Consider the following 13,729-nt stretch of genomic DNA (forward strand, 5'->3'; position numbering starts at 1 on the left):
TTAGCTTGGTATATTTTTTTCATCTTTTGACTATTAATCTGTTTTTTTCTCTGTGTGTAAGATGTGTCTCTTGCAGACAGCTTATTGAAGGATCTTGTTTTCTTCTCCATTCTGCCACCCTCCATCTCTTAATGGTGCATTTAATCCATGTATATTCAGTGCAATTATCAATAGGTATGGTTGAAGTTGTCAAGGACTTTATTCTTCTTGGATCAACTATCAACACTCATAGAAGCAGCAGTCAAGAAATCAAATGACGTATTGCATTAGGCAAATCTGCTGCTCAAGACCTTTTTAAAGTGTTGAAGACCAAAGATGTCTAGTGTGCCTGAGCCAAGCCATGGTATTTTCAATAATCTCATATACATGTGAAAGCTGGACAATAAATTAGGAAGACTACAGAAGAATTGATGCATTTGAGTTATGGTGTTGGAAGAGAATATTGAAAGTGCCATGCGCTTCCAAAAGAACCAATAGATCCATTGTGGAAGAAGTGCAGCCAGAGTGCTCCTTGGAGTCCAAGGAGCTCCTTGGCTCCTTGGCCAAACTTCGTATCTCATACTTCAGACATATTGTCAGGATGGACCAGTTGCTGGGGATGGATATCATGTTGGGTAAGGTGGAGGGTGAGAGAAAAAGAGGAAGACCCCCAACAAGATGGATTAGCCAAGTGGCAGCGTCAATGGACTCAAGTGTGGCAACAGTAGTGAGGTTGGCGCAGGATCGGGCAGTGTTTCGTTCTGTGCATAAGGTCACTATGAGTTGCTACTGACTTGATGGCTCCTAACAGCAAAAACAACGTGGATTAATTGCTGCCATTATGTTTGTTTTTTTGTGGTGATTCTGCTTTCTTTGTTCTGCGTGTCTTCGTGTGCTGAGTTCATGCTTTTTATGTTCTTTCTTGTGAGTTTCCTCATAGTTTTAATATGTTCTTCTTGGAATTTCATTTTCTTGGTATGTTGTTAAGTGTTAATTTTCTTTGAGGATACCTTATATTCCATTAACTTTTCCCTCCATTTACTGTAGTCTGTTTTATCCTGTAATCTACCTGACCTTCTCACCATCTAGGTCTCTGTGCCTACATGTTTACCTTCTTTCACATTGTAATTGTTTTGATCATAGACTGACTCCTAGATTCTCTGAGTTTGTTCATATAGTTTTGTTCTGTTCTCGACTATTCCATCTATCGATTTAGTTCTGGGAGGTGCTGCCACGTATGTCAATCTCTGGTTGTTATCTGTTCTTGTAGGTTCTCAGTCCACAGAACTACCTTCAGGATGTTTTGTAGTGCAGGGTTGGCTTTGGCAAAATCCCTTAGCTCTATTTATCCTGGAATTTTTTGATTACACCGTCATATTTGATTGATAGCTTTGCTGGATAAAGAATTCTTGGTTAACAGTTTTTTTCTTTTAGGGTTTTATGTATGTCTCCCAATTACCTTCTTCCCTGCATGGTTTCTGCTGAGAGATCCGAGCTTAATCTAACTTTCTTGCCTTTGTATGTAATGTTTCTCTTTTCCCTAGCTGCTCTCAGGATCCTCTCCTTGTCTTTGATTTTGGAGAGTTTGATTATATGTCTCGGTGTTTTTCTTTTGGGGTCTATCCTTTCTTGGGTTCATTGAGCTTCTTAAATGTTTATCTTTTCACTTTTCAGAATGTTAGAAAATATTTCTTCCAGAAGCTCCTCAACTATCTCTTCTGTAGAATTTTGTGATTCTTCCTGTTCTGGAATGCCAGTAATTCTTAAGTTATTCCTCTTCATGTTGTCCAACATGAATCTTAGACCTTCTTCGGATTTTTTTTAATCTTTTTTTCGGTTTGCTCTTCTAAGTCATATTGAGAGATTTGTCCTCCAGTTCACTAGTTCTGCCTTCCATCTTTTCAATTCTACTCCTTTGCCCTTTCAGTGTATTGTCTATTTCTGATATTCTATTATTGATTATTTGAGCCTCTTTCTCTAGGTTTTGAATTGTTTCTAATGCTGTATATATCTTATTTGATTGTTTCTGTAGCATATTCCTGACTTCTTCCTTATTTTTCTCAACTCCATTGTATAGTGTTTTGAAACATGTTATAATAATTTTTCTGAATTCCTTCTCAGGCATTTCCAAGGCCTGCCCTCCTTCCAGAATGGAATCCATGTCTACCTCTAGGTCATTTGTCTGACATTTTATCTTGTTTCTGGACTTGTGCTGATAGTCTGTTTTTGCTTTTTGGACATGTTTAGTGTTTAGCTATGGCCTTAATACTTAATTGAGTGTGTGTTTTGATATTTTTTTATGCTTTCTGATTGCTCCAGGTAGATGTTATCAGGAAGTGGGCTTCTGTTTTCACTCTTCTTATTGCTTAACGCAGAGTAACTTTCTCAGGTGTTGTCTACCTCCCTGGTGTATGGCAGCTGGTATTAGTTCTTGCCTGGATTGTGGTGCTTTATAGTGTGTGATTGTATCTTAACTGTATGGCAATAATTGCTTTCTCTTCTTGGGTCACTGTGGCACTCAGCTAACAAGAAAGGCGAGTGCCTCTAAATGCTGAGAGGATCTGTGCGCATGTGTTTGGGATAACCCTCCAGTGGTGGGGTGGGTGGTATCCACTCGCTTAGGCACCCCCTTACATTGCATATGAGCAATTGATTGCCTGTTTCGCAGTATCCCTGTGGCCTTGTTTTGGCGGATTATATGGATCTTTCCCACTGTTGTTTTCACAGATGTGATGTTTGGTTTCTATGTATTCCATCTGGTGAGTTCCTTGTGTATTGTTTAAAAAAAAATATTTGGAATAAAGAAGTCTTTAATCCTGTCAAATTCGTCAGTTGATCTCCAGCATCGTTTCTATCACCAAGGCCATATTTTCCTACTGATCCTTCTTCTTTGTTTCCAACCTTTGCATTCCAAAGCCCAGAAATTATCAATACACCTTGATTGCATGTTTGATAATATCAGACTGAAGAAGTTGGTAAAATTCTTCAATTTCCTCATTACTGGCTTTAGTGGTTGGTGCACAAATTTGAGTAATAGTGGTATTAACTGGAATATGGATATTATCTTATCAGAGACAGCATTACATTTCAAGATCAATCTTGATATGTCCTTTTTAATGATGGATGTGCTACAGTTCCTCTTTTATTTGTCAGTCCCAGTATTGTAAACCATATGATTGTCAGATTCAAAATGGTCAATGCCAGTCCATTTCTGCTCACTAATGACTAGGATATTTATACATTCCATTTCACTTTTGACTCCTTCCATTTTTCTTAGATTTATACTTCACACATTCCATGTTCCAATTATTAATGCATAATTGCAGCTGTTTCTCGTCATTTTGAGTTGTGTCCCATCAGCATTTGAAGGTCCTTAAAGTTTTACTCCATTTGCCATCATCATGGTCAACTCTTTTTTTGTAGAGGTTGCTTTTCCCCTGTCGTATTTTGAATCCCTTCCACCCACAGGGACTCATCTTCAGGTGCTATATCTGACAATATTCAAGTGCTGTTCATAGTGTTTCAATATTCAATATTTTGATGTTTTCTGACAGTGTTCCACTGATATTCATAAAATTTTCAATTCTGCCTCTCTTTTCTTCTCGTCTTTCTTAGTATGAAAGCTCAGATGAAACTTGTCCACCATGGGTGACCTGCCAGCACTCAAAATACCAGGAGCATAGCTTCCAGCAGTACAGCAACATGAAAATTACCACAGTATGACAAACTGACAGATGAGTAGTAGATTATACCATGATGGTACTGGTTGTGTGCTGTGGAGTTATGTTCCTCTCATTGTGACACTGTATAGGGTTTCTGAGGCTGTAAATCTTTATGCAACCAGAACGCCTCATCTTTCTCCTGCAGAGTGACTGGTAGATTCAAAATACTGACCTTATGGCTAGCAGCCCAGCTCAGAATGCAAGATAAACTGACCTATGAATGGTAGATTATACCATACACTTATCATCCCCCATTACATTTCTGATTATAATTAGCTATTATTGATAATCACCTATGGAGTATAGCTATGCTGTCAAATGTTCATTGCTCTTTGATATTTGTTTTAAAGCAGGGATCACAAATTAAATGACTATGGGGAACTAGTAGGCAATACAAATGAACTGACCCAGCATAGGACCAGTAAGAGTGTTGGGAGGATTTTTGGTAAACTGAAAATGGAAAGACAAATTGCTATTCAAAGGTGATAATGTGTTGTTGTTGTTAAGTGCCTTTGAGTTGGTTCCGACTCATAGAGACCCTGTGTAGGGTTTCTAAGTAGCGGCTGTTGAATTTCAACTGCTGACCTTATGGTTCAGACCGACCTTGTGGTCCCGTGCATTATCCCAGTGGTACTAGATTTTATGCTATTTTGAAAGAAACTTAAAATGCAGATTTTAATTTGATGCTTACATTTTTTAAGTTTGTGAACTGTTTCAAATAAAATAAAATATTGTATAGATTCCTACTCTATATTCCTTTGTGAAGATTGTATCTTGCTATATTATCTATTAGAGATGCTATTTCAGAGCTACTGGCCAGTAGAGAAACTTCACTAAGAATATGGAAAGCTAGATTAAAGCATTCATTAAAGAGGACATTTCGGTTTTCAAGAATACATCTTAGGAGAAGCATTGTGTGTTTAATTGAAAAGACTTTCTTACAGTCTTCTTTATAATTTAACATTTTGTTTTACATCTTCTTTCACTTTATACTGGACCTGTTAATGAGATCCCTTTCAGAGCAGTGGGTCATGATAGCCAGGCACTGTCTAGTTCTTCTGGTCTCAGAATCAAGGAGACTGATGTTCAATTGGTCCCCTAAACCACTGGACTAATTGTTTCTAAGTGTCTTCAATGTACATAGTTTTCTTTGTTCCAGAAAGGGTGAGAGCAATTGTTGTACCTTAGATGGCTGCTCAAAAGCTTTATGATCCTAGTTGCTACTCACTAAAGTAGGATGAAAAACATTATCTTTGTGGATTATGTTGTGCCAAGTGGCTAGAGTGTTCCCTGAGACTATGGTCTTGAGCCCCCAGGCCCAGCAACTCATTCCCTTGATAGTATCTAAGAAGTTTTCTTATTTTAAAAAATGTATTTTTATTGTGAATTGAGTGAATGTTTCTAGAGCAGATCATCAAATATCATATTTCTGCCATTTGTATGTTCCATCATATTAATGGATGTGTTTACAGCAAAGATAAATGTGGTGGTGGTGGATATGTGCCATGGAGTCAGTTCCAACACATAGCATTCCTGTACAGGGTTTCTGAGGCTGCAAATCTTTACAGGAGCAGAAAGTACAAATATCATCTGTCAACCATTTGTATATTTATGGGCATACCCTCACTCTCCTTCTAACACCAGTTCAGCCTGTGTGTCCATATATCTACTTGTCAATCATTGTTATTGCAAGTTTGTTTATATATCAGTATTTACCTCTATTAATTTTAACTCTAGTTCTCATCTCCAAGACTTCGCCTGCCTCCATCTTTCTTCTGCCATCACACGAACTCACATGTATCTAACATAAACTTTAGTCAGTGAATTACTCCCTTTTCCTTCCCATCCCTGATAACAATCAAATAATGTATCTTTTAATGTGAATGCATTTTCTTGACTTTTTACAATAGTTGTTGTTGTTAAGTGGCATCCAGTCAGTTCTGACTCACAGAGACCTTGTATAGGGTTTTCAAGGAGTGGCTGGTAAGTTTGAACCACCAATCTTTTGGTTCAAACCAACCTTTAGGTCTAGTGTTTTATCCTAGAGCACCACAATGCAATATTTGCCCTTTTGTGATTGACTGATTTCACTTCACTTGTTTTTTTAACTTTTATTGTGAATTGAGTAAAGGGTTACAGAGGAGATAAATAAATCATAAATTCAATTAAGTCTCAATGATTGCAATCCCATCAATATAGCATAAACTGTCTAACTTCCTCCCTTTGTTTCCTTTTTCCATTCTTCCTTTTTTTCAATCAATCCTGAATTTTATTATTGGAAAAATGATGCCCTTTGAGTACTCAAAAAGAGCATTCAAGAGCTATCTTGAAGGACACACACCTAAAGGAACACAAATTAATACAATTATTGAAATTTATGCACCAACCACTAAAACCAATGATGAAGAAATTGAAGAATTGTGGCACTGAAGATTAATGTGCTGGACTGCAAGGTCGGTTTGAACCACAAGATCAGCAGTTCAAGCTCACCAGCCACACCTCAGTAACCCTACATAAGGTTGCTATGAGTCTGAACCAGCTCAACGGCACTTAAACAGCAGCAACAATGAAGACAAATTCCTCAGTCCAAAATTGATTAAACATACATTGATAATTACTGGTGATTGAAATGGGAAAGTTGGAAACTAAGAGGGAGGATCTGTAGTTGGAACATAAGGCTTTGATAATAGAAATTATGCTAGCGATAACATGATAGGATTTTGCAAGACCAACAACTTATTCATTGCAGATTTCTTTTTTCCAACAACTTAAAAAGTGACTGTACACATGAACTTCCCCATATGGAACACAGGAATCAAAATGACTGGTTTGTGGACAGAGATAATGAAGAAGCTCAGTATCTTCAGCCAAAACAAGGCCAGTAGCTGACTGTGAAAGACACCATCAATTACTCACACTTAAGGAGCTCTGGTAGTGTAGTGGTTACGAATCGGGCTGCGAACCTTAAGGTCAGCAGTTCGAAACTACCAGCTGTTCCGCGGGAGAAAGATGAGGCTTTCTGCTCCCATAACGATTTACAGCGCTGGAAACCCTGTATAGGGTTGCTATGAGTTGGAACTGACTTCACGGCACATAACAACAACAACAAGGTCAGGTTGAAGCTGAAGAAAATTAAAACAAGTCCATGAGAGCCAAAATATGACCTTTAATATATCCCACCTGAATTTAGAGGCTATCTCAAAAACAGTTTTGATGTATTAGACACTAAAGACTGAAGACCAAAGGAGTTGTGGGATGACATCAAGAACATCATGAAGAAAACAAAAGGTCATTAAAAGACAGGATAGAAAGAAAACACCAAAAAATGGATGTTAGAAGAGACTCTGAAATTTGCTGTTGGATATAGAGAGGCTAAAGTGACTGGAAGAAATGATGAAGTAAAAGAACTAAACAGAAAATGTCAAAGGGCAGCTTGAGAAGACAAAGTCAAGTATCATAATGACATGTGCAAAGACCTGGAGTTAGAAAACCAAAAGGGAAGAACACACTCAGAATTTCTCAAGCTGATAGAACTAAAAAAAAAAAAAAAAATTCAAGCCTCGACTTGAAATACTGAAGGATTCTATGGGTAAAAAATTGAATGATACAGAAGGCTTCATTAAAAGATGGAAGAAATACAGAGTGACTGTACCAACAAGAATTGGTTGATGTTCACTCATTTCACAAAGTAACATGTGATCAAAAACTGATGATATTATAGGAAGACAATCAAGCTGCACTGAAGGCCTTGTTAAGAAACAAGGCTTCAGGAATTGGTGGAATACAAGTTGAAAAATTCTAACAAAGTAATACAATATTGTAGGCACTCACTCAACTGTAACAAGAAATTTGGAAGACAGCAGCTACATGAACAAGTGATTGAAAGAGATCCACACCCATTCCAAAGAAATATGACTCAGTAGACTTTGATAATCTTCAAACACTATTATTAATGTCACATGCACCTAAAATTTTGCTGAAGATAATTAAAAAAATGTTGCAGGAGAACATCCACAGGGAGCTACCAGAAATTCAAGCTGGATTTAATAGAGGATATGAAATGAGGTATAAAATTATTGACAGCAGATGGATCTGAACCAAAATAAAAGAATATTAGGAAGATGTTTACTTGTACTTTACAGGCAATGTAAAGAGATTCTACGGTTTGTATCATAACAAATGATGGATAACATTGTATAGGATAGGAATTCCAGAACACTAACTTGTGCTCATGACGAATCTGTACATAAACAAAGAGTCAGTGGTTTGAACAGAAAGAGGGGAGACTAAAGGGTTTAAGGTCAGGAAAAATGCGTGTTAGGGTTGTATCTTTTAACTATACGTATGTAGTCTTCATGCTGAGCAAATAATCTGAGAAAGTGGATTATGTGATGATAAATGTGCTATCAGGATTGGAGGAAAGCTCATCACCAACTTGTGATAACACAGATTCCACATCCTTGCTTGCTGGAATAAAAGAGAACTTGAAGTACTTACTAATGAAGATCAAAGACTACAACCTTCAGTATGGATTGTGCCTCAATATAAAGAACATGAAAATTCTCATAACTGAACCAATAAATAACACCATGATAAATGGAAAAAATATCAAAGTTGTCAAAGATTTCATTTTGTTTAGCACTACATTCAACACTAATGGAGCAGCAAAGGGCTTATTTCATTGGGCAAATATTTTGATAAGGCCTCTTTAAAGTACTAAGGAGCAAAGATGTCACCTTGAGTACTAAGGTGCTCCTGACCCAAGCCAAGATATTTAAGGGTCTCATATGAGCATATAAATTGGATAGTGAATAAGGAGAATTTACCTTGGTGTGGTGCTTTGAATCAATGCCCTGGACCTCAGAGTCAGTTTGATCTACCAGGTCATTGGTTCAAGCTTACCAGCAATTGCATGGAACCCTATCCAGGGTCCCTAGAGTTGGAACCAATTCAACTACACTTAACAATATATATGAAGTCCTGGTATGGTGCTGTGAATTAATGTGCTAGACTGCAAAGTTGGTTTGAACTTCAAGGTTGGCAGTGCAAGCTCACCAGCTGCTCCTGGGAAACCCTATACAGGGTTGCTATGGGTCAGAATAAATTCAACAGCACTTAGCAACAACAATAAGGATAAGCATTGGAATTATTGTGTTGGTGTATGATATTGAAAGTACCATGGACTGCCAAAAGACCAAACAAATTTGAATGGGAAGTACAATTAGAATGCTCATTGGATGAGAGGAGGACAAAACTTTGTCTTACATACTTTGAACATGTTTCCAGAAGAAACCAGCCCCGGGAAAAGAACATCATGCTTGGCAAATAGAGAGTCAGAAAACAATGAGGAAGACCCACATTGAGATGGATTGACACAGTGTCTGTAGGAATGGGTTCAAACATGACAACTATTATAAAGATTGGGCAGGACTGGGAGTTGTTTTGTTCTGTTGTGTATAGGGTTGCTATGGGTTAGAACTGATTCAGTGACATTTAATAACAAAAATAACACAGTAAAATGATAACTACAAAGGCACCTTCAAGCAAAAAAGTAGTTCAACTTAAATAATAACTAACAAAACCAAAACTGACATCTTTGCTCTTGAACACTTTAAAGTGGTCTTGTACAGCAGATTTGCCTAATGCAATATGTTGTTTGAGCTTTTGACTGCTGCTTTCATGAGTTTTGATTGTGGATCCAGGCAAAATGAAGTTTTAGCCACTTCAGTCTTTGCTCCATTTATTACGATGTTATTTATTGATCTAGTTTGTGAGAGGCTGTGCTGTCTTTACATTGAGGTGTAGTCTACCCTGAAAGCTATAGTCTTTGATCTTCATCAGTTAGTATTTTAAGTCCTCTTCACTTCCAGTAAGCAAGGTTTTATCATCTGCATATCTCAGGTTGTTAATGAGTTTTCCGCCAATCCTGATATTTTTTTTTATAATCCAGTTTCTCAGATTATTTGCTAATCATATATATGAAATAAGTACAGTGAAAAAACACGACCTTGGCACACTCTTCCTGATTTTAAAACATTCAGTATCTCCTTGTTCTGTTCGAACAACTGCCTCATGGTCTATGTACTGGTTTCTTATGAGTTGAATTAAACTGTTAAGAAATATCCATTCTTCCCAATGTCTTCACTAGCATGAAATGATCCACACATTTGAAAGGCTTAGTATAGTCAATAAAGCACAAGTAAATATCTTTCTGGTATTCTCTACTTTCATTCGAAATCCATGTAACATCAGCACTGATATCTCAATTTCCACATCCTCTTATAAACTCCAGATTGAATTTCTGGCAGTACCCTGTCAGTGTTCTGTTGTAACCATTTTGAATTATTGTCAGCAAAATTTTACTTGCATATGATATTTATGATATTATTTGCTGATTTCCAATTTCTTTGGTTTAATTCTCTTTGAAATGGACAAAAATATGGATAGTTTCTAATCAGTTGGCCAGGTAGCTATCTTCCAAATTTCTTGGCATAGATAAGAGAGTATTTATCTATATAAATCAATATAAATCAGTTGTCTATATAAACCTTATCTATATAAGTCAATGCTGAAAGATTTCAACTTGTATTCCATCCATTTCAGAAGTCTTTCTTTTTACCAATGCCTTCAGTGCAGCTTGAACTTCTTTCTTTAGTACCATTAAATCAAATGCTACCTCTTGAAATGGTTAAACCATTTCTTTTTGGTACAGTGACTCTGTGTAAAATGCATTAAAAATTGTTTTTTAATGCTTTCTGCATCATTCAATATTTTGCCCAAATATATATATTGCAACTGGAGGTTTAATTTTTTTCTTTTGCTCTTTCAGATTAAAAAATGCTGAGTGTGTTCTACCTCTTTGGTTTTATAACTCCATGTCATTGCACATTTCATTATGCTACTTGACTTTGTCTTCTCAAGTTTCTCTCCGAAATTTCCTGTTCAGCTCTTTTACTTCCTCATTTCTTCCATTCAGTTTCACATATCTACCCTGGAGAGCAAGTTTGAGGGTCTCTTCTGACATGTGTTTTTGTCGCTTCTTTTATTTTGGTTTTTTAAAAGACCTTTTGCTATTTTCCTGTATGATTTGTTGATGTCATTATGCAGCTGTGAATTCCATCTTGTAAGGTCCGTGTGTATAGTTACATTTCATGTTGTATAAAAAAAGTAGTTGTAAAGAACGAGTCATTGGTCTTGCACAATTCTATCATGTGATCTTGAGTTTCTATCACCAAGGCCATATTTTCCAATCCCTGATCCTTCCCGTTTGTTTCCAACCATCACAATCCAATAACCACTAATTATCAATACATCTTGATTGCATGTTTGATCAATTTCAGACTGAAGGATTTGGTAGAATTCTTCATTTTCATCATCACTGGTTTCAGTGGTTGGTGCTTAATTTGAAAAATACTGGTATTAACTGGGCTTCCTTGTAACCATAAGGATATTATCCTATCACAGACAGTATTGTACTTCAAGATAGATCCTGAAATGTTCTTTTTGATGATGAATGCTATGCTATTCCTCTTGAATTTATTCTTCTCAGCACAGTAAACCACATGATTGTCTGTTTCAAAATGACTAAATATCTGTCCTTTTCAGCTCACTAATGCCAAGAATATCTATCTTTATGCATTCCATTTCTTTTTGACACCTTCCAATTTTCCTAGATTCATGCTTCCTGCATACCATATTCCAATTATTAATGGATATTTGCAGTTGATTTTCCTCATTTTAAGTTGTGCCTCATCAGCAAATGAAGGTCCTGAATGCTTTACTCCATTCACATCATCATGGTGAAATTTACTTTGAGAAGTCAGGTCTTCCACAGTCATATTTTAGTGCCTTCCAACATGAGTGGCTCATGTTTGGCACTATACCTGACAATGTTCTCCTACTCATAATGTTTTCATCTTCTGGCACTGTATTTGACATTTAGTGGGTAAACATTCAGTCGTAGCTCACCTCTCTTTTCTTCTACTCTGTCTTAGTCTAGAAGCTCTGCTGAAACCTGTCCACAATGGGTGACCCTGCTGATACTTACAATACCTCATTCATAGCTTCCAACATTACAGCAACATGCAAGCTACCATAGTACAACAAACTGACAAAAGAGTGGTGGAGGAAAAACATTAAAGACTAAATAATTTGCCTAGTGCAGAAGTCAGCAAATTTATTCGATTAAAGGAACAATAGTAATTACTTTTGGACTCTTGGGTCAAACAATCTCTGTAAATAGTGAATTCTCCCATTGTAGTGTGAAAACAGCCCTACAAATAGCATACTTAAACAAATTAACATCACTGTGTCCCAATAAATCTTCATTTACAAAATGAAGAGATTTGCACACAGACTGTAGTTTACCAGTCAATGGCCTGGGAGGGAAAAGCCACACTAACGTAGGCTATGGGTAGGAAAGAAAGGGAGATACTTAAAAAGAATGACCCCAAGTAGTTACAAAAGCAATATCAGGCAGCCTTTAATTGAGTAATATGTTTTGCTGAAGCTCTGTAGAACAGAAAGGAAGAAGATAGTGTGTCAGGGAATGATGGATAAACTATTTTTGAAAATTCAGTAAGCATCCAGTGATGTAAGAGTAGGTGATGATACAAGTCCACTGCAATAAAAGGGCAAGTAAAGGGAATTTGGTCTCCTCTTCACTGGGAAGGCTACTTTGCACGGGGACCCATCAGGCTCATTAATTTTTTTTTCAGCAGCTGCCCCAAAGTTCTTGTTCCGTTTCTAATCAACTATTCCCTGTCCTGAGAGGCAGACTGGAAAATGAAAAATAATGAGGAGAGATGGACCTCTCTCCTTGGTGTTCCTGGGTCTTTTCTCAGTGCCAGATGACATCACTCTTTATTTCTGAAAGCTTGGTCTATTCTGGTGAGGTATGTATGATCCCATAGGCACAGTGTGGAATCCAGAGAGTATTAAACCTTGCAGATGTCATTAAGGTAATATTCTCAGGCAATATAACGACTGCAGACATCAGGAGACCCAGAGAATTGAATTTATTGAGGGATTTTAGTAGTCTTATTATCTAGTTTGACAATTTGGGTTTCACCAAATCACATATCATCATCTCTCCCATCCTGCCAGTGTTTTTCCCTTCTCTTTCAAGACCTGCCACCGAATCATTTCGCAGTATGCTTTAATGATAGTAGATATGGGTTTCACTGTGGTTTTATAATGAAACTGTAGCTGCCAGGCTTGTCTAAAGAATTACAAGGTCTCTTTTTCCAAGCACAGTGAAATGAATATCACGTCAAAAATAACACCTAGGATTTTAAATAAAGAGTTCTTGGATACAGCTTACAAGGAGTCAAAAATCTCTCTTAAACTTTCTTCCAAAATAATTCCTGAGTTATGAGATGATGCCTTTGGGTGAAGTAGAATATGAGGCAAGGTTTACTTAAAGTTGAAGTTGATCTGTGACCACCATCTTCAACAAGCTCAGCTGACATTTTACTCACATCCATGAGCAAGCAACAGGAGTTCAGTGCCTCCATATTAGAGATGCTCAGTAAGTGGATTGACAAGAGGAATAATTACAAGCTTCCCTTGTCTTTACTTTGCAAACCACAGTCAGACTGGGTTGCATTCTAGAGAGGGATTCTCATTTAACAACATGAAATCCAGGAAATAACTTCTTTTTTTAAGTCAAATTGGACTTATTGCTAAGAAAAATTTTGAAGCAATAGGCAGCTAGAACGTATTTCTGTATACCTATTTGCAGACTATGCTCTCCAACCCTGAATTGTTTTCAGTGATCTGTGCTGCGGGGTTGGTGGTTGTGAGCCGCTGAGTCATTTTCATATAGGGTTTCCAAGGCTGCAAATCTTTACAGGAGTAGAAAGTCTCATCTTTCTCCTGTGGAGCAACTGGTAGATTTGAGCTACTGGCCCAGTTCAGAATTCACTTGTGCTATCAGGGTTCCTTAAGGAGCTCTGGTAGCGTAGTGGTTACGAATCGGGCTGCGAACCTTAAGGTCAGCGGTTCGAAACTACCAGCCGCTCCGCGGG

This window comes from Chrysochloris asiatica, unplaced genomic scaffold (assembly GCF_000296735.1).
Source record: "Chrysochloris asiatica unplaced genomic scaffold, ChrAsi1.0 scaffold00024, whole genome shotgun sequence".
NCBI lineage: Eukaryota > Metazoa > Chordata > Mammalia > Afrosoricida > Chrysochloridae > Chrysochloris > Chrysochloris asiatica.